The following is a 24394-nucleotide window of genomic DNA, read 5'->3' as shown; positions in this document are numbered from 1 at the left end:
AGGGACCATTCCCTCCGGGTGAAGCACCCCTTTATCTACACTTAACTCAACCTAGTCTACTGCATTTGCTACTTCACAATGTGGTATCCTCTACACGGGGGAAATGACGTGTAGACTCAGTGACCGCTTTGCAGAAAACCTATGCCCTGTCTGCAAAGAAGTCCCTGAGCTTCCAGTTGCCTGCCACTTCAACACACCAACTTCTTCCCTGGCCAACATCTCTGTCTCAGGCTTTTTGCCATGCTCCAGTGAACGTCAGCGCAAGCTGGAAGAACACCACCTCATTTTCCAATTGGGAACTTTGCATCCTTCTGGACTCAATATTGGATTCAACAACTTTGGGCTTGAGCTCTCTATGTCCTTACCCCTACCCCCACACACCAGGTCTTGTTATCACATCATCTGATATTACACATAGCCCAATGTAAGCCACCAACAGTCCCTATTAATAGCTATTCACCGTCCCAGACTGATCATTATCCACTCCTTTGTCCAACTGTTCTCCCTCCTCGGGCTGTGTCACCACCTATCATTTACTCCTTATCCCCTCCCCCCACACCATCTTCTGCATAAAAACTGTCATTTTCCTACGTACCATCAGTTCTAAGGAAGGGTCACTGGACCCAAAATGTTAACTCTGCCTTCTCCCCACAGATGCTCCCAGACCTGCTGAGCTTTTCCAGCAATTTCCATTTTTGTTATATCTTTACTCTATGGGTCCAGTGGTAGATCATGTTATAAAATGCCAAAATGTAAGGGAAGTGAATTGCTTTACATCCAGTAGCAATCGTATCATGGAGATGGCAAGATTTAACAGAGGAATATAGCTTCCTAAAATATCTATTGACAACTTTACTAATGATCTTTACGCAGTCAGAATTCTGCAATTACAGTGATTTACAGCCAGAACTAACTTGAGACAAAATTGTCATTAGAATTTCCGACATATCTCTTTCAGACACGTTACAATTGAAGAAAAGAGGATCTCACAATGGAAAGAGCTATCCAGATAGTGGTAGAAGCTGAAATTCAAAAACAGAGAGAGTAATGGGAACAGAAAGCCAAATAGCTCAAGAATCTCATCAAACTTCATCAACTCTAAGATACAAAAACACTAAACATCATGACAGCCCGACATAAAATTTCCTTAAACCCTTTGATGCAAAAAGTTCTTGTTCCACAGTTGAAAAGACACAAACAGAAACAATGTCCATCTTTGTCATGCCAATGCAACTTTTGCAAGAAAGTGGGATATGTCCAGAGAATTTACAAGAAGCATAAACAATCATTGAATGACAAAACTAGTAATACTAATGTGCACAAGGACATCAATACCTTACAGCAAGCATCTATGGAAGAAAATCCAAAATACCATGGCATACCTTCATTAGAACACATATCATTATATAAGAATGTGCCACCCTAGAAAGATACAAATCAACCTTTCTTAGGGGTAAAAGGTAATCAACCAGATTAATGGCCAGCCAACTAATTTCAAACAACACAGGGGCGAGTGTTACTACATTAGCTGAGAAAATCCTTGGCTGAAGAGAATTAAATTACAACCACATGTCAGAGAATTGCACGGTGCATGCAAAATACCACTCAAAACGCTGAGTGCATTTTTAAATACAGAGATCGATATGACATGGAACAGATATAATCATCAGAAACCATCACTTTTCGCTGCTGAGCAGAAATACATGCTTTGCTCTTAAAATTCTGCAGTATGTTGAAGAACTTTAACCAGCTCAGAAGTCAAATACCCAGTGATCTATAACTTTACTCAAGATACTTCAAAGGCCTCCAAGAATGTTTTCTGAACTCAAAGAAAAACATACATCACTTGAAATTAATTACAACGGTTTCCAACAACTCTTCATAACTGAGAGGTCGAAAGATACAACAGATTTGATGGAATTATTCAAATGTCTTCCAAATGCAGAATAAGCTTCAAAATTTGATCATCGGGCATCTTTGACATCACATCAATTAGGAGTTAGTAGCAGATTCTTAATACACTCTGTTCAGTCGTTACAAGAAGCGGTCCCAAAATAACACAATTAGTTTCAGTGTCTATGACTGAACCTGATAAAATGGTGAGGTTATTGAAAAAAAGCAATTAAGGAAGCCATTCATCCCATTATGTCCAATAATGGGGGAGCCCAGCACATCAATGTAAAAGATATGCCTGCAGCACTTGCAATAATCTTCAGCCAGAACTGCCAAGTGGATGATCCATCTTGGCCTCCTCCAGAGATCCCCAGCATCACTGATGACAGTCTTCAGGCAATTTGATTCACTCCATGTGATATCAAGAAACTGTTGGCAGCACTCGATACTGCAAAGATTATGGACTTAGCAATTGTATTGGAGAAGTGTGATCCACAACTGTTGCATCCCTTGCCAAGCTGTTCCAGTACGGCTACAACACTGGCATCTATTTGATAATGTGGAAAATTGCCCAGAGTGTACTGTACGCAAAAAGCAGCACAATCCAACTTGGCCAATTACCACTCCATCAGTCTACTCTTGATCATCAGTAAGAGATGGAAGTGCCATCAAGCAGCATCCGTTCAGCAATGACCTGCTCACAATGTGCCATACAAATGGCAAGCAATGAACATACCGAGCAAGAAAGAACCTAATCACTACCCCTTTCAATGGCTTCACCATCACTAAATCCACCGTTATCAATATCCAGGGGTTACCTATGATCAAAACCTAAACTGGACTAGCTACCTAAATAATATGACCACAAGCGCAGATCAGAGGCTAGGAATCCTGCAGCTGAAAGCTCATCTCCTGACTCCCCAAAGCCTGTTCACCATCTACAAGGTCAGGGGTATGATAGAACACTCCCACTTGCTTAGAGGAGTGCAGCTCCAACAACACTAAAGAAACTTGATACCATCCAGGACAAAATAGCCTGATTGGTTGGCACCACATCTACAAACATCTACTCCCTCCACCACCGATGCTCAGTAGCAGCAGTATGTACTATGTACAACATGCACTGGAGAAATTCACCAAGACCTTACACAGCACTTTGCAACTAGGAGAGAATGGGCAAGCTGTGCTGAGTGCAACCTATGTCATGAAAGCACTGATTGTGGGGTGGGTATAAACACAGAAGGATGTGATCAGGCTCTAAAGTTATTGAATTTGATGCTGAGTCCTAGAGGCTGAAGGGTCCCTAAGAGCAAGATGACATGCTGTTCGTCATGCTTGTGCTGAGGTTCAGTGGAACACTGCAGCAGGCCTGAGACAGAAATATTGGCTGCCCCACTCAATGCCTTCTTCACTGTAAATACAACATTTTCCTAGCTGCTATCAGTTCTGATGAAGAGCCATTGGACTTTGACCATCAACTCTGCTTTCTCCCCGCAGATGCTGCCAGACTAGCTGAGTTCCTCCAGCAATTTCTGTTTTTGTTTGAGGTCCAATCCATCCAACTTGGACAAGACCCATCTACCTCAGTGAGATGAACCCTTCCATAAGACCATTGGACAAAGGAGCAGAAGTAGGCCAGTCGGTCCATCAAGTCTGCTTTGTCATTCAATGAGATCATGGCTAATCTCATAATCTCAACTCTACTTTCCTGCCTTTTTCTCATAACCCTCGATTCCACTACTGATTAAAAATCTCTCTCAGATTTGAATATTCCTAACGACTCAGCCCTGATAGACCTCTGCAGTACTGAATTTCACAGATTCAGTACCCTCAGAGAGAAAAAAAATCCTCATTTCTGCCTCACATAGGTGTCCCCTTACAGTTACATTGTGTCCTCTGGTCTTTGGCTCTCCCACAAATGGAAATAGCCTTTATACATCTAACTTGTCAACCCCCCTAAGAATCTTGTATGTTTCAACAAGGTCTTCTTTCATTCTTCTAAAATCTAATGAGTATTTACTCAACCTCTTCTCATAAGAGAATCTCTCCATGCCCGGAATCAGCCTAGCGAACCTTTTCAGTTCTGTCTCCAAATGCCAGTCTATCTTTCCTTAGATAAGGGGTCCAAATCCATTCACAGTTCCAGGCATGGCTTGACTAGTGACTCAGGTAGCTTTAGCAAGACTTCTCTATTTTAATACTTCATTCCCCATTGAAGTAAAGGTCAACATTCTATTTGACTTCCTTATTACCACTGAACTTGGATGCTGGCACTTTGTGATTCATGCATGAGGACCTCCAAATCCCACTGTACTGCAGCTTTCCGTCTTCTTTCCTCATCTAGATAATATTGAGCTCTTCTATTCTGCCTGCTAAAGCACATAATCTCATATGGCCTTCGCATAACCTTCCCTTCTGCACCATTTCTCCTCCCACACATTTAGATACACTATCCTACTTCTGTGCTCACAAGAAAATCCTACAATCACTATCTTTCCTAGCTCCCTGATATATGCCTACAAATGCATCCCTCTTTCCACCTTTGACCAATTCGGAACTAAGAACTCTGGCTATTCATGCCCAGCCCTCAAAGATTTATAGTTGCTCAATGACATCCTTGATGGAGGAAGGCAACATATCATTCTGGAATCACTTCTGTGGCTGCAGGAATGCTTGCTTGCTGCTTTGGCAATTCAATCCTATATAACTATTTACCTTCTCTGATTCTTGTTCTTCTCTTGCTGTACAGCTGACCCACCTGGGAGACTTGGCTCTGGCTGTACTCTCCAGAAGGAGCACTATCACTACCAGTAGTTTGTATGCAGAATGTACTACTTCCTTGTCTGTTTGATGGTCCTTTGTTAGCAGCTCATTCAAACTGCTGGATGATCACCTACTGAATTGTGATACCCACAAAGCTTTCACTCTGCATTATAGATGTAGTCCAGAGAAGCCAGTGCTGTTGAAGCTCTAAAATTCAGAACACAAGCTCGACCAGCTGATGACATTCCCTGTACACAGCTGTCTAAGACATAAGTATCATCCCTGAGTTCGCACGTGACACCAGATGTGCATCCCATAGGACTGAGGTGACCATGTTATTAGAATACCAATTAAACTTAACAGAAATAAAAGCTAAGATAAAAAAAACTAACATTTAAAATGTCGTGGTTCTTAAAACTCATTCCATTTCTCAAATGCTTTGTTTTAGATTACAACTTCAAAAATAACTTTTTGATCACGACCTCAGAAATCTCAGTTTCTGTTTCTTTTTGCACTGATGTTGACAGCATTCTTTTAATTCCTAACTGATTGACTTATCCCCTGGTCCTGATCCTCTTCTCTACATTACAGTTTACGCCTTGACCTGTTCTTATTTAACACCCTTTCCTTTGGGTCTCTATCGGAGCACATATGTGGAAGAATTGCCCCCCAGTGGACAGAGGAGGAATTCTTCCTCACCTGGTTGATGGATGAGGCAATATCATTCTTTCCCTAGTGCAGAGGGACTGCACCCAAACCCCCTCCCTGACGCACACTGTTGAAGGACAGAGATTACCCCTCCTCCTTCCTGGAGAGGTTGCCACCCTGCTCCAAAGGATAGAGGAGGGACCGACTTCCCTCCTAGTGCATGGAGAAGGGATGACGCTGACCACCTGCATGGTGGAGAGAAGAATGCCCTTAGTAGATGGAGGAATGACTGCCCCCATGCTCCAAAAGGACAAAGGAGGAATGGATAATGGATGGCCCAAAGATGGATCTCAAGTGGGATGCCCTTCGAAGGGTCGGTGTGGACTTGTTGGGCCAAATGGTCTGTTTACACAATGGAGGGATTCTATGATCCTATGAAATCAACGAAAGTACAAAATTCCACAATAACTAACATTGGTCAGTTCAAACATACTACACCCAACAACAGGGAGAGCCCACATCCTCCCTTTCGTTGGCTTTCATCTTTTCTTTCTCCTCTCTCTCTCTGCCTTTGACTACATCTCAGCAGGTTTCCTCTTTTTCTCACTAATAAGCTCTCGTTCTAAGCCTGTACAAGCATCATTCTCTGGTTTCCCTCAAGAAGTCGGTCTCCACCTGCATCTTCCTTCACACAGTCTTCCTCAGTCACACTCTATCTCTGCATCTCTCTTTCCTTAATAACTCCATCTATATAACTTTATCGCATTCTCTCCCTCTTACATCCTTCTCACTTTAACATTCTGCTTTTCCTCCTCATTTTCTATGCCTGCCTTTCTTCCAGTCTCTTAATCTTTGTCTTGTACCCTTATTGTGTGCCTCTCTCTCTCATACGTCGGCTGTCCGCCTCTGATTAGCTCATTTTCTTATACTTTCACTGCCTGTCTGTTGTCCTCGTTCTGTGTCCCTCGCTTGCTGTTTCCACATTTCCGCAGATGAACTGTTCTTACATCCTATGGATGCTCCAGGAATATCGTCTCTTCCTCATTATCCTGCTGTGTGACAGAATACAGCCATCTGTTACATTTAATCAAATCAACAACATAGACAGAGACAAACTTACTCACCGATGGGAGCATGCTTCTCCTTCCACTGCAATGATACCACACGCAGATTTACTTCTTTTACTTTTGAACCCTCAAGGTCCTGGAATCTTTCTGGGATAGTCTCACAGTTCACCATTACTTATAACCAGTTCCTAGTCCATGACTGTAACTGAGCCATTCAATATCATTGTTGGGTCCTCAGTGGCTGTACATGCATCTTTTTCATCAAAGAAATATAGACACTGATTATGATTTTCCCCTCTGTAGCCCAATGAAGCCAATTCTGATGCCCATCCTCCTGTCCTAATTGAGATTAGTTAGCCCAACTGGAGACAAAGCAGTAGAATCTTTGAGAACTGTATAATACAGGAACAAATGGGCCAAAACCTTACATTTTATCATTAAGAACAGCACAGAGAAACAGCAGAATCGTAACACAAACTTTCACAGAGGATTTCCCTACACTGAGGTAGGTTTACACAGTAGTTCCTTTGTCAATTATCTTAAATCTGTGCATTCTGATTATCAACCTTCTTACCAGAGAAAACAGTTCCTCCCTACTTACGGTTATCAAAATCTTTCTTAAATTTGAACACTTCCATTAAATCTACTAACCTCTAATCTCAAGAGAACAATCCTAGATCTCTTTCCCCTCCATATCTTCAACAGTTTCCAGAATATATGTCACTAATAACAACAGAAGCAGGGTTATGTTGCAAGCAGCTCTACTAAGAGGGAAGGCAGATAACAGTTGCTTCAGCAGTGCATATGTCATGTCTCATTGGTCATTCCTGCTCTGGGATAAAGGGAATATTTATTGTAAAGTAAATTACAATAATCAAACTCCAATAATGTCAGCAGCATGAGTCACAGACCTGGCAAGAAACCTCTAAAGCACTTGCAGCAACCCATTTCATATCAGGACCTGCAAAACACACACACAGACACACACACACAGACACAGACACAGACACAGACACACACAGAGAACATGATGAAGGATCTATTGCATGCAGTTAACAGAAGGTCTTTAAAAGAATGAAAGAAATCGCCACTAAATAAATAATTTAATATTTGGCTCAGTATAAGATAATTTTTTGTCATAGAAAATACATTTTTCCAAATGAAAACAAAGAGGTGAATGAATTTTCAACAAACATACCAAACCAAGTCAACTTACAAAAGAATGCATTTATCAGAAACTGATGACCAATGAGAGACACATAGCCACTCAACAGGCATCCTACTACCTTTCCTGAGGCCAATAACATTAATTGAATATAAATGTTGACCACTTAGGCTCCATAATGTTGAATAATCCAATCAGTCATGATCTTATTGTGAGGTGGAGCAGGTTTGAGGGGCTGAGTGGCCTACTCCTGCTCCTAATTCGCATTGTTTTTAAGTTTGTTTCACTACTGGGGTTTACAATGCTCTAGCAGTTTCTAGTAATGGAAGACAAATCTGGAGGTCACTGCTGTGAAGAACAACTGGGAGCAAATTTACAGGAGATTTTAAAGAACTTTGATTTTCCATTTTCTTTGAACATTTATGTTCATTAATTCTAAAAGCATGGGAAAGATAGCTATTTGGCGAGTAACAAATGGTAGGAGTGCATTTGGCAGGGCAATTGGAAGCTAAAGGTAAGACGATGAAATTTCCGTTTTCTGACTTCTGTAAAACTGAGATCATCCAAAATTCTGATGGCCCTGTCTGAACTCAATGTCTTATTCATGTACACTAACTGTTCACTGTCCTACATTAGCTACATTAATCAAAGTCTTGATCTTAAAAGTCTCATCTTTGTTTTCAAGTTCCTCCACTGACCGCCCCCAACCTCTTTAATTTTCACTAGCCTGCAGGTATATTTGTACTTCTCCAATTCTGGCCTCTCAAGCAAACCCGGTTTTAATCACTCCATTAATGGCAATTGCCTCTTCAACCACATAGCCCTAAGCTCTGGAATTCCTTCCCTTTGCCACCAATTTATTTTTCTTCCTTTAATAAGTTCCTCAAAACCTACCTCATTGACTAAGCCTTTGTTCATCCGTGCTAATATCTCCTTTTCTGGCTCAGTATCAAATTTTGCTCTTGGGAAACGCCTTGGACAATTTTATAATGGTAGATATAAACAAGTTCTATTTTCTGACAATGGTTCATTGACTTGTAATGTTAACTTTGTTTTTCTCCCCACAGATCCTGTCTGACCAGATGTGCATTTTAAAATTTTTTGTTTTTTAATTTCATTTTCAGCATCCACAGTATTTTGCTTTTGCACAATTTTAGTTTACAATTTTACTTTAGTTGCATAGATCCAGACTTGCTAGCTCTAATCACCCCCATGTCTCTCGTCTTATTGGCAATGTGTGTTTCGGAATAAAGTTGAAGACTGATATGTCCAGAACTAATGGACACTGCCAAGAAAGTCTAACCATTAATAATTTACCTGAAGAAAGGCAAAGACAACCATAATAAATGATGTGGCTGTTTCCATGGTGATGCGTCTTCAGGGAAATCTCAAAATGTCTCTGTCAGGGAAAAGGATGGTTATGGGACACGTCCAGATATTCTACTAAAAACTAGTGCTAGTTTACAACATAGTTCCGAAAACAACAAAAAAGCAAAGATACATGTTCCACAACCCTCCAGGATTGTCCAGGAATTAATTGTTAATTTCTCTGATACTACAATAACCAACCCAAAAGAAAAACATAAAGGAACTGAAATATGGTGTGTATTGTTACAATTTTCTTTGATCAATTTAGTTTTTACATTGAACTTGCAGCACAGAAATAGGCCAAACCTCCCAATGACACAACAAAGGCCAGGACTTTAACTGAAATAGGCAAAGAGGGAATGGAGACCTATATTTAGTCTTAAGCATTAACTTCAGATTAGAATGTAAAACAGCAGCCATACCTTGCCCTTCATGTGGCAGTAAAAGATCCCAAGACACTATTTAAAAACCAGGGAATTTTTCTGGTGTTTTGATGAAGAGTATGTTTTTATTTCACTTATGTTTCTTGCCCTTGTCTTTAAATTTTTCCTCCCTTGTTTGGTTTCCCCACTGGGAATACTTGTCGACTGTATGAAATCCTTCTAATAGTTTAAACATCTCATTTAGATCACCCTTCTACACAAGGGAATGAAAACCATTTTTATGCAACATAATCATTTTTATAACTTAATCCTCCAAGGCCCACCATCAGTCTGAGTTTAGGTGTCCCTGTTATTGTCTCCCTCTTGCAGCCCACCAGCTATTCACTGTTTCTCTCAATTTCATTGTCCAATTCTTCCCTACCCTAATTCTGGTGGTATCTCAATTTCCTTATGATAAAGAGAACCTAACTGACTATTTGGCACATGGTCCACAGTATTCTTTATTCTCCTGGAATGCGTCAAGATTGGTTCCAGCAATTCTTAGGAACTGTTCTCTAAAACTTTTTCTAATGTAATGTTATACTGGTAATCATTAAAAATAGTTCTTTTTTTTGTTTGGCTTCAATGGTTTTATATGATTTGGCCTCATATGTTTTATTTTTAAAAAGTTAGAAGCTGTTGTGATTCCTTCACTAGTTCTGTTGATGTTGGGATGTTCTGTCACTTATCAGCTTTTCCTTGCTCTCACTAGACGGCAAAAAGTGAGCGAATGGAGCCTGGGTACCAGTTCTGGCAACACCTCCGACCCCTCATTAGGTCACAGGAACATATTGGAGGCAGAAATGTTGAGTTTCCAAGTTATTCTACAATTCCAACCTCTTTAAGCCACATTGACATTTTTCAGGAGAAATGTGTTGTGCACCAGAGTTAATTACAATTAAGATTTAAAGGTAGGAATCTTGCTCTTTTTTTTAAATATTTCTTCTCTCTCTTATCATCCCTGAAATGACCAGTGATTAACTTGCATGTAGAGAGTTCAGGTGGGGTGGGATGCAGATAGGGAGGTGGGAAAGTGGGATAAGAATTGATTAGCATAATGCGGTTAATGTAGTGTACATGGATTTCCAAAAAGCCGTTTGATAAATTAACACCAAATAGGCTTGTCAGCAAACTTGAAGCCCATGGAATAAAAGAGACAGTGGCAACATAGGTACAGAATTGGCTGAACAGCGGTGAACTTTTTTTCTGTAGTAAAAGAAAGCGTGGGGGAAGTTTGCCAGGGCTCAGTATTAGGATCACTGTTTTTGATGATCTATATTAATGACCTAGCCTTGGATATTCGGGGCACAATTTCAAAATTGCAGATGACAATGAACTTGGAAGTACTCTGAAGTTTGAAGATAATAGATAGACATCAATGAAAACACAGGCAGGCTGGGGGAATGTGTGGGCACTTGGTAGATGAAATCTAATACAGAGAAGTGGAAAGATTTTGGCAGGAAGAGGAAAGCCAATATAATGTAAAGAATACAATTCTAATGGGGTCCAGGAGCAGAAGGACCTCAGAGTATATATGTGCAAGTTGCTGAAGGTGGCAAGGCAGTTTGGGAAAGTGGTTAATAAGATAGCCTGACTGTTATGTTTTGTACATAAATGTAGAGTACAACAGCAACAGCATTTTGTTTAACCATTTTAAAATGCTGGATCAGCCCTAACTGGAAAATTGTGCTCAATTTTGGGCACCAGATTTGAAAAAGACAACCAAGAAGGTGCAGAGAAGATACAGGAGAATGATTTTGAGAACAACAGATCCAGTAATGAGCACAGAATGGCAAATGGCTGATCTTCTTGGAGAAGATTTAGGGGAGATTTGTTAAAGGTGTTCTGATACTGGGACGATTGGTAAAAGAAGCAATGGTGATATTAGAGATAAAATTTTGCTTTACTCGGTCAATGGATCTGGAATGTACTGCCTGAAAATGTGATCAGGTCGGATCCAATTGTGGCTTTCATGAAGGAACTTGATAATTATTGAGGAGAAAGATTTTCAGGGCTATGGGGAAGCGGGTAGACACATGGCTGAATCTTGCCATATTTTGGCAAAGTGACAGTTTTGTTGAGTTTCATGGAAGGTTTCTGTCTGAGAGTTCTATCCAGTTTTCTCATGCTATTGTTTCAAAGTCACCTCATTAACTACCCTACCACCTCCGTATAGCACCCCTCATGTCAGATGCTAGCTGGATTCTATTACTTGTAGTGCCGAGGAAGTTGCCACTGCTGGGATATTCCAAAACACACCAGCATCTCTAGTCCTATGTTCTCTTTAAAAGGTCGTTGTGCATCCAGAGAAGCACTGTCAGACAAGAACTGCCCTGCATTTGCCCTCAATATGGCAAGTTGGGGGAAACTGGTTTCCTGTTTTTCAAACAGGCAGCTGGAGATCCTGATGGATCGGTTGGTGCAGATCAAGGACATCTTCTTCCTTTAGGACCAGCAGAAGATGCCAAGCCATCATAGCACGCCAGCCAGGTCCAAGATTGCCTTCATTTTTACGGTCTCAGCCATTTGGAGGAATGCCCAGCAATGAAGGAAGAGGGACAATTACCTGCTCCACTCTGCCAGCATGAATATCATTTGCTCCCTGCTACCTCACATTCATTCTCTCTGCTACAATATCCACCAACCACCAAGGCTCATGCTCTACACCTCTCAATGTTGCTTGCAGCATCTGGCCTCACTTGCTCCCTCCCTATGAATTCCTGCTCCCAGACTTTTAACCCTGCATATCTTCTTCTCTGCTTATTCACTTGCTCAGAACACCTCTCCACTTCTCCCAGATCTGCACCTGCATAAGCTTCCGGACTTTGTGCCTGCCCTAACCCACAAGGCAGTTAAAAAAATGTAATGTGATCCTGATAGCTCTAATTGATGGGGCACACTGCAAAAAGGCAGGGCAGGGCAAGCCAAGGCAAGGCAAGACATGGATGCTGTGAACAGCCAGGTAGGTTCAAAATAAATGTTAGGGGAGTGAGTTCACTACCCTGAGATGCAACCTGGTCCAGTCATGATTTGATTGCCTGGACCTGTGCATAAAGTGTCCTTTCAGCAACCCTGCAGTGATTATTGCCAGTGCAGCCTAAGGTCCAGCTTTAAAGTGCAGAAGCATACTGTACATGAATCAAACATGTGTCATGACACAGTAGCACATGAACAGGAGGGGCTTACAGCTGCTGCACATGGAGTGTGCCCTGATAGGTTGGTGCCAGCTGTCCAAGATGTAGGATTGGAGGCAGCAAGCTGAAGTTGACAGGTACCTGTTCTGGCTTTCACGTCAGGAACTGTCAACATCTAATTTCCTCTCAGTGGGTGGAAGGGAAGGAAGCTGCATATTAATGAGGCAAAATTTGTAGTTAATGAGGTTGTTAACAAGTAATAATCCAATTTAACAGGCATGTCACCATAGCCGACTGAGAATCTTGCCTGGATGCCTAGAACTGTTTGTAAATGCAATTGAGTTGCTCTTGACGTCAAGAAAAGCCTCAACCAATTTTTTCACACAGTTCCGCCAGATTTCTCACCATAAGCCATGTCATTCAGGGCATTGTAAGATTCAGCCCAATGGGGTGAAAGGTGGTTTTCTGCACTGAACTGTTCTATGATCTGTACTTTTTCCATGGCAGCAGGTTCCACATTTTCTCCAATTCCTGGATAAAGAGGTTTGTTCCGAATTCTTCTGTACTTGATTTCTCAATGACAAGTTTTACATTGATGGTCTTTGGTTTTGATCGTCCCCATGAATGGGAACATTCTCCATCTACTCTATAAAGCATTTCATAGTTTTAAAGGTCACTATTAGGTCACCCCTTTGCCACGTTTCTATAAGAAAACAAATATAGTTGTGCATGGAACAGGAATAAATGGAATCACTCAAACACCTTAGTGGTTGTGATACTGAGGCATACAGAACGGGAAGATCCCAGGCTTTATCCACACTCAGTGTTAGGTTTGCTAGTCTTAATCTATTAAAGGGTACTACAGTTGCTGAGAATGACCCTACACTGGATGAGGTGGAGGTGGGAGCAGAGATCAGCTAACGTTCACTATCCAGTGACTCTCAATCAGGTTTAACTGCAATTCCTTCCACTGTCGATCAGCCTGCTGTTGCTCACTGCCCAGGGTTACACACTGTGAAAGCTGGGAATTCTCTAGTCCAGAAGGGTATGAATGCTCAGATGTTAAGTAAATCCAAGACTGACAGCAAACAGATTTTTGGATATTAAAGGAATAAAGAGATAGGAAGATTGCAGGAAAATAGAGTTGATTTAGAAGTGTGATGTTAGTGATTAGTAGAGAAGGCTTACAGGCATGTATAGTCCTGTGCGGACGGTCATTGATCTCCACCTCAGCTCCCTTCCACAACCCTCCCATCCCTAAGAGTGGAAAGAGTGAGAAATTAATAGGATAAATAGACTGCAGTTTTGTATGAGGATTCAAGTACGGGAACAAGGATGTCTTGCTGCCAGGGCATTGGTGAGGCCACACCTGAAATACTGTGTGCAGTTCTGGTCTCCTCATCTGTTCTTGCTATAGACAGAATGCCCCAAAGCTTTACCAAATTGATCCCTGGGATGGCAGGACTGATATATGAGGAAAGATTGAGGAGCTTAGGATTGTATTCACTGGAGTTTAGAAGAATGAAGGGGGTGTCTCATAGAAATCTATAAAATGCTGACAGGTTAGATACAGGAAGGATGCTTCCAATGGTGGAGGAGTTCAGAACCAAGGGTCATAGTTTAAGAACAAGGGGTAAAACTTTTAGGACTGAGCTGAAGAGAAATTTCTTCACCCAGAGAGTGGTGAGCCTATGGAATTCACTACCACAGAAAGTGGCTGAAGCCAAAACATTGTATTTTCAAGAAGGAGGTAAATATAGCTCTTGTAGCTAAAGGGATTATGGTATGGGTTTGGAAGCAGCAGGATTACAGTATTGAGCCTGATGATCAGCCACGATCATATTCAATGGCAGAGCAGGCTTGAGGGGTTGAATGGCCTACTCCTGCTCCTATCCCCTACGTTTCTATGTTGTAGTGAAGGATTTCCTCACATTAAGGATGTTGAAAGCCAGAATACAAAATACAATCTTTAATTCTGCCAAAACTCTCTTTTTTGGGGGGGTGAATATTTGCTGATCAGGATGGGTCATGTGAGCTTTGAACTCTGTCATCAAACTCACAGCACCCAAAATTCTTGCACTTTAAGAACAAACTTGTTGTGTCTGTCATAATCTCAGGATGGACCGATGCACCTTACAACTAAATAGAAACTTTTTTAAAGAGGAGTCACTGTTGTGGCATAGGAAATGTAACAACCAAATAATGCACAGCAATCTCTAAACAAAAATGATAACAAACCGCTTCATTTTAGTGATTTACTATTGGTTAAAGGATAATTTTTAGCTAGGACACTGAAGAAAATTCGTCAATTAATTAGTGGCTTTAGAAACTTTTATAGTGACCTGAAAGGCTGAATGAAACCTTTGGTTTAGCATCTAATTCAAAAAAGCTACACCTTCAGCAGTGTAGCATTCCCTCAGCACTGGCGTTGAAACAGGACTTGAAACCTCTGACAAAAATGGTTTCATTACCTTTCAGACACCTTCCTCAAGTTCTTAAGCTTTGCTACCTTGAAGGATTCTGCCTGAAGCAATCCATTAATAGTTGACAACCAGCCCTCACACTGCTCCCTGAAGTAAATAACACCATTTATAACACTAGCTGGACAGAACTGTATTGGTTGCATTTCATCACCTGCTAATTGTAAGGGAAAAACACTGGGTTCATTCTCCCTCTCAGTCCCACCAGAGAAAGTGACATAGATAAGCTCCTGGGTTGTGTATTGGCAGGCCCTATGTAACATGTTCCCCATATATTTCGATCTGTCAAGTTAATAAACGACTCTGCATTTCTTCAACATTGTGCACTGTTCCAAAAGCAATACATAATATTAACATACATGCATGCACTCATGTATTATATATAAAATTGACAGCTTACATAAAATTCCTCCTCCCTTCCATATCTCTGCCAATGTCTCTTCTGACAGTTTACACTTCAAGCCAGGGGTGAAAAAAAATCTGTGGGCTGCAATTTGCATTGCCAGCCCTCTAGATGCTTGTAGACAGGCCACCCTATAAGAGCTTGTCTGTACACACAGCAGTAGAGACTGCATCAACCAACAGCAGTCAGTAACGGGGCCTCTGCTGTTCAAAGACACACCAGAGAGAGAGAGAGAGAGAAGCATTGCAGAGAAAATTTAAAAGCCAAATAGACTTACATTGGATGTTGTCTCCCTGCAGTTCTAAACAAGATTTCTCCCATCACACAATCCTCTCCCCCTCCTACTCTTAAAACACATTAGATTCTGAAATGAACAATGTCGGGGGCTGAAACGAGCAGCTGATCCCTTTCTGTTTCCCTGTTGCAAGAAGAAATCGAACATCGAAAGCATGCGTTAGAGAGGCAGGAAAAACAACTAACACTGGCTACTTAAGACATGGTCTCGGAGACGCCGATCTAAATGAGGATCGGTTCCGATTCTCTCCGACATACCCTCCGCCTCCCCTCCCCCATCTTCCGAGACGCATTAATTCACAGCGATCCTTTGCCCCCGCCCGGGTTAGGTGTTTTTTTTGTTGTTTGTTGCGGGCACTCCTAACAGCTTGCAAGATTTACCTGCAGTCATTTTCTGCTTCCTAGGTCTTCTTTATCTGTTCCACAGGGAATGTGTGTGTGACAGAGAGAGAGAGGGAAAAGACAGGGAGGTGGGGGGAGGAGGGAGTTGGTGGTAGAATCCAAAAAAACACAATCCGGATCCTTCAGAAATCCAGAGAGAGAGAGAGAGAAAAATGCAGAATTTTTATTAACTCTTCATTCTTTCTGCGCAATCTCAGCAGCCATGTTGTTCCAACTCAGAAAGAGAGGGGAAAAAACAGTTAAACACCAGTGGCACCTGAATGGATGGGTACTAAGCACTGAGGTCTACATAGTGCTGTATTTTTTCACATGGCCAGGTCCCAGATACCTCGCAGCTTGGGCAGCGGAAGGAAGTCCTTGTGAAGAGGTACTTCCTCCTGTCAGGTAGTCTCTCTCTCTCAGTCTAAGATGCAGTTCAGCGTCTTGTGAGCAGGCTACCCCACACTCCTCTCTGATGTCTGATTGTGCTGGGAATGTGAGAATGAAGAGGAGGAGTTCACCTCAAACCCTGCTCCCAAAAGCTGGTGACCCGCTCCTCATCCTTAAGCATTTTCTTTTTCTTGAATGAATTATAGATTATTTAATTAGAAGTGCAAGGCCCCGTTTGACTGATTCACCATTAATCCACTATAACTGCATTTGTTTAAAATGCTAATGGATACCCTTATATGAGTGGGGAAAATGGGATTCATTGTGCGTCAAAAGGTACATTGTCACATTTTCCAAAAGTTACATATTATCTTTACTGTGTAATAAAACTAGCATCAATTTATTGGAGGGAGGCAGATCCAGTTAGTGTTAATAATGTAGTCCTGTTTCAATATCAAAATCCAAAAGCCTAAAATTCTTCTTTTATGCAATTAATATAACGCAAAATAAAACCATTCCCATTCACATCTATTGTATACAATTCAAAGGCAACCCTCTTAATCACTGATCACTCCTCGTTCAAAAAAAAGTGTAAAGATAAACTAAACAGCTGCAGGCCAGTCAGTGTAACTGCAATGGTGGGGAAACTTATAGAAACAATAATATGGGACAAAATGAATGGCGATTTGGGCAAATGAGTTAGTTAATGAAAGCCAGCATAGATTTATTAAGGACAAATACTGTTTAACTGCCTTACGTTTTTTTTGATGAGGTAACAGGGTTAACTGTTGGTGAACTGTATATGGCCAGAAAACTGGAGCAAAGTTGGAGCACAAGGAATGCAGTAAAAGGAACAATAGCAACATGGATATAAAGTTGGCTCAGTGGCAGGAGACAAAGGGTAATGGTTAACCATTGTTTTTTCTGGTTGGCGAAAGGTTTACAGTGGAGTTGTCAAGGTCAATGTTATGATCCCTGCTCTTCCTGCTACATAGTAATGAGCCAGACCTTCATGTATTGGGCATAATTTGAAGACAATATAAACTTGTAATTATTGTGAACTATGAGGAGGATAATGTACAACTTCAGTAGGGCATAGGCAGGTTTGTGGAATAGGTGGACTGGTGATAGATTAAATTTCCCATTGAGAAGTGTAGAGTGATTAATTTTGGTAAGAAAATCAAATGCACCAATTCAGATCAGTTGAACTCTCGACTTGAAGCATAGACTACAGTATGTTGTTATGAATTCTCTTCAGAGGTTTTAATCTTTGAAAAGCCTGTAGTTTCACTTATTTGTCCACAGATAATATACCCGCTTACATATGACATGGTGACTACACTTAATTTTCACTTATCTTTTGTTTGTAAAATTAAACCACTTCTTTCACGGTTTTCAATCTGACCACAAATCTTATTGTAGAGTCCCTAGCATGAAATATCGTACTCCAGTCTATACCAGAGACCAATTCCCATTCTGATGTCACTTCCTCAGTATACACCACCAGTGCTGGAAATCACTCCCACAAGAACTGAAGAACTTAAAGTCTTACCCACAAAACCATTGAGTTGCATCCACAGGCACCACTCCAGTTCATGCAAATCGATGTCTCAAGGGAGAGAAAGGCAGATATCATCCCGAAGGCTGGGGTATGCTTCTTGATCAACACGTCCTGGTGCTCAGACATAGCAACCCTGGCAAGTCACTACTCCCCGGACCTAGAATACCTTACAGCAAAATGCCGTTCCTACTACCTACCACGAGAGTTCACCTCTGTCATCCTGACAGCAGTCTACATACCACCCCATGCGGACGTGATGAATGCCCTGGACGTGATTTACACCACCACAAACATACTAGAGACAAATTTCCCCAAGTTGCGGCACAGTGGCTCAGTGGTTAGCACTGCTGCCTCACAGCGCCAGGGACCTGGGTTCAATTCCACCCTCGGGTGACTGTTTGAGTGAAATTTGCACATTTTCCCCATGTCTGCGTGGGTTTCCTCCCACAGTCCAAAGATGTGCAGGCGAGGTGGATTGGCCATGCTAAATTGTCCATAGTGTTCAGGGATGTGCAGCTTAGGGGGTTATAGTGGGATGGGTCTGGGTGGGATGTTCCAAGGGTCGGTGTGGACTTGTTGGGCCGAAGGGCCTGTTTCCACACTGTAGGGATTCTATGATTCTATGAAAATCATGGAGGAACAATGCAAACTAAAGGGTGCAGAAGCAGAGAGATTCATGCATATGTGCAAAATCATTGAAAGTACTGGAAAAGTTTGGGAGAGGAGTTAATAAAGCATATTGAATCTTGGGCATTATCTACAGGGGCAGAGAGTACAACAGCAAAGAACTAAAGAACTGATCATTGACTTCAGAAAGGAAAGGAGGAGAATATGCCCCCATCTACATCAATGGAACCGAGGTGAGAGGGTGGAGATTGTCAAGTTCCTTAGAGTGATGATAACCGACAACCTGTCCTGGACTTCCCATGTAGATGCGATGGTCAAGAAGGCACAACAACACCCATTCTTCCTCAGGTGGCTGAGGAAATTTAGCATGTCGATAAGGATCCTCACCAACTTCTACAAATGCATCATTTAAAGCATACTGCCCAAGTGCATAACAGCCTGGTATAACAAATGCTCTGCCCAGAACGTAAGAAATTACAAAAGGTTGAGTGCACAGTGCAGACCATCACAGAAGCCAACCTTCAATCCATGGACTCCATTTACACCACTTGCTGCCGCAGAAAGGCTGCCAACATCATCAAAGACCCATCGCACCCTGGTGATGATCTCCTACAACCTCTTCTGTCAGGTAGAAGATACAGAAGTCTGAACACATGCACCAGCAGGTTCAGAAACAGGTTCTTCCTTGCCATTATTAGACTGATGAATAGACTCTCTAGTCTCAAATAATGCTGATCTTGCTAATGTTGATCTCGCCTAGTGCACGCCCTGAGTAATGTAACCTGTAAGCCTCCAAGTCTTTTTACAACCTCTGATCTGTACATCCTTGCTTACTATGATCTACCTGTACTGCTCGTAAACAAAGCTTTTTTACTGTACTTCAGTACATGTCACGATAAATTAATCAATCATTCAATCAAGAAGTTATGTTAAATCTGTATAAAACACTGGTTTGGTCTGAACTGGATTATTGTGGCCGATCTGGAAATTGGACATTAGGAAGGACATGAAGGTATTTAGACGATGTAAAAAAATGATCAATGATGAGCAACTTCAGTTATGTCAATACATTGGAGAAGGTGGGACTCAGAACAGAACATTGAAAAAAGGTGGTATTAAAAATCATGAGGGATCTAGACAGTAGGTAGGAGAAAAGTAGAAGGATTGTAAACTAGAGGACACAGGTTTCAGGTAATTAGCAAAAGAAGCAATGGCATCATGAGGAACTGAGAATGGTTAAGATCTGGAAATGCACTGCCTGAAAGTGTGGTGGAGGCAAAGTCAATTGAAGCATTCAGTATGAAATTAGATTGACATGAAAATGGAACAGTGTGTATGGCTACTGGGAGTAGGTGGGGCAGTGGCATCAGGTGAGTTGCTTCTTTGGAGAGCCAGCAAACACACAATGGGCTGTAGGGTCTGCTTATTTCAGATAACCATTCTATGAAGATTGTGTTATCTGGTTTGCACATTCCGGTGGCAGTACTCAGCCAGTTAAGTGTGAGAACCTGCACTACAAGGTGTCCCAAAATTTAGATTCAAAAACAATTTGAAAACTAACCTCAGAAACTTGCAAGCAGGATCCCAATACGTGGATAGAAAATAATCTTGGTTAGACCCAAATAGATGAGTCTCTGTCATCAAGTGATTTTGACATTTGAGGAGGACGAAGTCAATTGCCTTTGGAAAAAGCGTGAATTGTGCATAACTTGTGCCTCCATCCATTCCAACACTGACCTTATTTGCAGTATTAGTAATTGTTTATACAACTGAGTCTCTAACTTGACATGTCAAATGACATTAACTTGGACTGTAAACTAGTCTCTTTATTTGCTGAACAATCATCTGCTGAAGTGATGGTTGAATCCATCACTCAATTCAAATATCAGTGTATGTTCTCAACTGAAAAATGGCAGCCATGATCCATCTACTCACTTGCAGTTGTATGTGTGATGTCACAGCAGCATAATGTTAAATTTTAAACTAGTTGGAAGATTTGACAGTCTTGGCACCAACAATAATCAGTCTGTAAACCTCTTTGGTCCCTGGTTTCAATAAAAAAAACTGATTAATTGTCAGACAACACTGCATTGTGCCAGTATAGAGGTCAAGCCATTTAACAGTCATCAGAAGAACCAATTTGAAAATACATTTTCAACCTGATTATAAATGGTGTACACCACTTGTGTCTGTAAACCAGTGTTGTGTTTTTCCAGGTCTAGCAACCAGTTTAAAATTTTGTGTAAGAAATTGTTTTAGTCTGGTTACTTGTTTCCTGTATAGAATAAATTTTGTGTAACAGACATGGTCATTTTTGCCACATTCAGTCAGGTGCAACTCTCTCATGTTTCGAATTTAATTGCAACTAGTTGTGGTATTGTCCATAATGGCAGCCTTAAATAGATCAAAAAAATCTTTTGCATTCTGATCTATTCAAAAGGATCAAATTCCTTTACATTAACTCATATTGCATACAATTCAAATGAATAGAATCCCATTTACTTAGAACCATCAACAAAACAATGGAAGGAGTTTTGACAATGCAATCGAACAGCATTTATTCAGCAATAATTTTGTATGCTGATGCTCAAGTCAGGTTCACCCCACTTGGATCCAGACTTAATTACAGCCTTGGTTCAAAATGGAAAAATGTTTGATTTTTCGAAAAGAGGTGAGAGTGATTGACCTCGACATCAATGCAGCATTTGAAAGAATGTGGCATTAAGGAACCCGAAAAAACTGAAGTCATTGAGAATTGACTTGTTGGAGTCAAATATAGCTCAAAGTTTGTGATCATTAGAGATAAACCATCTTAGTCCCAGGTCATTGCTGTAGGAAGTGTTCAGATCATGGATAGAATTCTGGGCCAACCATCTTCAATGCTTCATCAATAACATTCCCTTCGTCATAAGGTCAGGAGTGGGGCCATTCATTGACAATTGTACTACGTTTAGTTTCATGTGCATCTCCTCCACAAGTAACAAGACTGGACAACATTCAGAGAGATCAATTTCCTTTCAGTTCATACCCACTCTATGAAATTCTAGCGACATTCATCCTCACTACATAGAACTCTAATAGATCAAACTCTTTCACATCCACTTCTGGACTAGAAAAGGGCCATGTTAACAAGGGTTCTGGCTTTTGATTACTATCCCATTTTCATTAATAGCCTTGCATTGATTTAAACTATCAGCCCACAAATCCTAGGTGCTGCATATAATGTGAGACAGGCAACTAAGACCAATTTTGTGGAGCTTGAAAAGCACAGCAGGTCAGACAGCGCCCGAGGAGCAGGGAAGTCAACGTCTCGGGTCAAAACCCTATCGATGGGTTTCAGCCCGAAACATTGATTCCCCTGCTCCTCGAATGCTATCTGAACAGCTCTACTTTCCACCTCCACATTTATTGACTGTAGCTTCCAGCATCTACAGTCCTTACCGTCTCTAAAACCATGTTTGTCTGTTTAAGTAGTTCAAGCCTTTGTTAAAGGTCCCATGGCCATGTTAGGAGGAGAACAGGAAGACTGCCCAGAGAGATAAACCAATTTTCAACAATTAATTACCATCAGATATCGTTTGACTAGGAATGAATTGTAGTGCAAGCAAGGGCACAATAAACCAAATGATCTCCTTCTAGGTCTAAAATGTTTTGATATCTCTATGTTTGTAATACAGGTACTTTCTAATCAATCTGTTTGGTGAAGTTATTATACATCTCTGGGAGTTGATTTAGCTTTGTCTGGAAGCTGATTTATGATGCCAAAAGCATGGATTGAATTCCCACAACTGAAGGACTCTCCTGCTCAACCACCTCCTCGCCTAAGGTCTATGCTGACCCTCAGGTTAATCCTACCGTCATCTGTCTGTTCTGAGAAAACAGCCAGCCCTATGATCTGGTAAGACTATGGCAACTTTATTCATTTCTGGTGTAGGGGGAATTAAACCTGGGACTGCTGGGTCAGAGGTAGGGACACTACTACTGCTCCACTGAAGCCCCATTGTTTATAATATATTGTGGCTATTGAAATAGTTGCAATATTTCCTATTACACCACTTAAAGCATAAATATAAATTAGTTAGAATGGCAATCAGGTGTACCTCTGGAAGCAAAAGGAATTGAGAAATGGCAAGCATGGGGCCAGATGGAGGTTCAGATTAATTGAGGGAGGCAAAGTCACTTCTATATTCTGAAATTCTTTTAGTTTTGCTTTCAATATCAGACTGCATTCAAGTAATTTGGTGTTTGTAACACCAGGCTACAAATTGTAATTAGACACAAATAACAGAGTATTGCAATAATATTCCTTCCTGGTTTCAGATATGATTTTCAGATTTATATAAAAACATAGAAGATAGGAGCAGGAGTGGGCCACTCGACCCTGTGAGTCTACTCCACCATTCAATCTGATCATCAAGCTCAGTATCTAATCTCATCACCCTCGCCCCCTCCCATATCCCTTTAGCCTCAAGAGTTATATTTACCTCCTTCTTGAAAGCACATAATATTCTGGCCTCAGCCACATCTGTGGTAGGTGAATTCCACACTCCCACTGAACTCTGCAGAGTAAACCTGCTTGGAGAAAAAAGATTAGATAATTTTCTGTCAGGTTATCTGAGAGAGAGAAAATGAATGAGAGATTGAAACAGACGTAGACCCTTATTTTCTCTTGGAAGCTACAGACTAGAAATATGGGATTTGTTTTGACTTTGGCTAATTCTGTTTGAAAGGGGGCCAAATATTGAATATTGTAATAGTCAATAGTGCGATTTGTGTTAATACTAAATAGATGATGTTGGAAAAATATTATGAATCTCTCCCCATTTTAATTTCCATTTAAATCAATCTCAGTGAGTTGTGTAATGGGCAGATGATCCAATAACGTCCATTTTATACTACCAACTGATACACAATTACCCTTTCTGAACTATTGCCCATAGTTTTTCACTGGAAAAGTTAGGTTAAAACTGCCCCCTTGAAGGTAATTTAAAATAATACATATTTAAAAAAAATATCCTTAAGGCCAACGACACAGATAATAAACAGTTTCACAGCAAGTGTAAATCTTAATTCAATTTCTCCAATTCCTGAAGAGGAATTTTAGCCATGGGTGATAGGAGAAACTAATTCATTTTTGAACTTTCAAGCAGAAAATCATGGTTATGTAATTAATAATTTTACTTTGCTTTTTAAATATAAAATACTATAGTTTACTTCTTGCTGTTTACTGCACATGTTCCATACCATCTGTAATCAACATGGATGACCATCTTAAGTAATTTTCATTTGCTTTTCCTTTGAGGGCTCTGAGATTTGTACAGTGATAAGTGCAAGCTCAGGATCAGTGCAGAGATGGTGTCAGCCCTAGCTCCATGGGTAATTATCTCACTGCTGAGTTCCAAGAACTTGAGCATGTGTCAAGGTGGACACCCCAACACAATAGAAGGAAAATTGCAGGTTTTCAGATCAGATGGTAACTATCTTCCCTGTCAGCTGGGCATAAAAGATCAATGTCACTACTTTGAAGTGGAGCAGTAGTAATCTGAACAATATTTATCCCTCACAGAACAATTAAATAGATTACCTGGTGATGACATTGATGTTTGTGAGAACTTGTGTGTAAATTGGCTGCGACATGTCCAAAATAAGTGTTTATACTTCAAAAGTCCATAATTAACTATTAAATAAGTTGGGTCACGCTGAGATGGTGAAAGTTGGAAGTACTTTTTCTTTGACAACAAGGTGCAGAGCTGGATGAACACAGCAGGCCAAGCAGCATCATAGGAGCAGAAAGGCTG

At 40.9% G+C, this 24394-nt stretch overlaps 1 protein-coding gene across 7 annotated transcripts in view; it reads right to left on the bottom strand.

The window, feature by feature from the left end:
* Positions 1–24394, bottom strand: part of LOC109914944 (retinoic acid-induced protein 1) — a 56087-nt gene that overhangs the window by 27256 nt on the left and 4437 nt on the right. Inside the window, exons 1-2 of one of the 7 annotated variants that reach the window (XM_020514558.2) lie at positions 16019–16423; positions 15621–15761 (exon numbers count right to left, since the gene is read on the bottom strand). The gene's annotated coding sequence lies outside the window, so the exon portion shown is untranslated. Of the gene's footprint in view, positions 1–7022; positions 7082–8853; positions 8907–15620; positions 15762–15823; positions 15879–16018; positions 16424–20531; positions 20611–23080; positions 23169–24394 lie in introns of those variants that run through there. The other 6 variants (XM_048609772.1, XM_048609775.1, XM_048609774.1 and 3 more) reach the window with 6 other exon arrangements.

This window comes from Rhincodon typus, chromosome 21, assembly GCF_021869965.1.
Source record: "Rhincodon typus isolate 14 chromosome 21, sRhiTyp1.1, whole genome shotgun sequence".
Taxonomy (NCBI): domain Eukaryota; kingdom Metazoa; phylum Chordata; class Chondrichthyes; order Orectolobiformes; family Rhincodontidae; genus Rhincodon; species Rhincodon typus.
The sequence above is the reverse complement of the archived record's forward strand: the minus strand, read 5'-3'. Positions and strand labels throughout refer to the sequence as shown.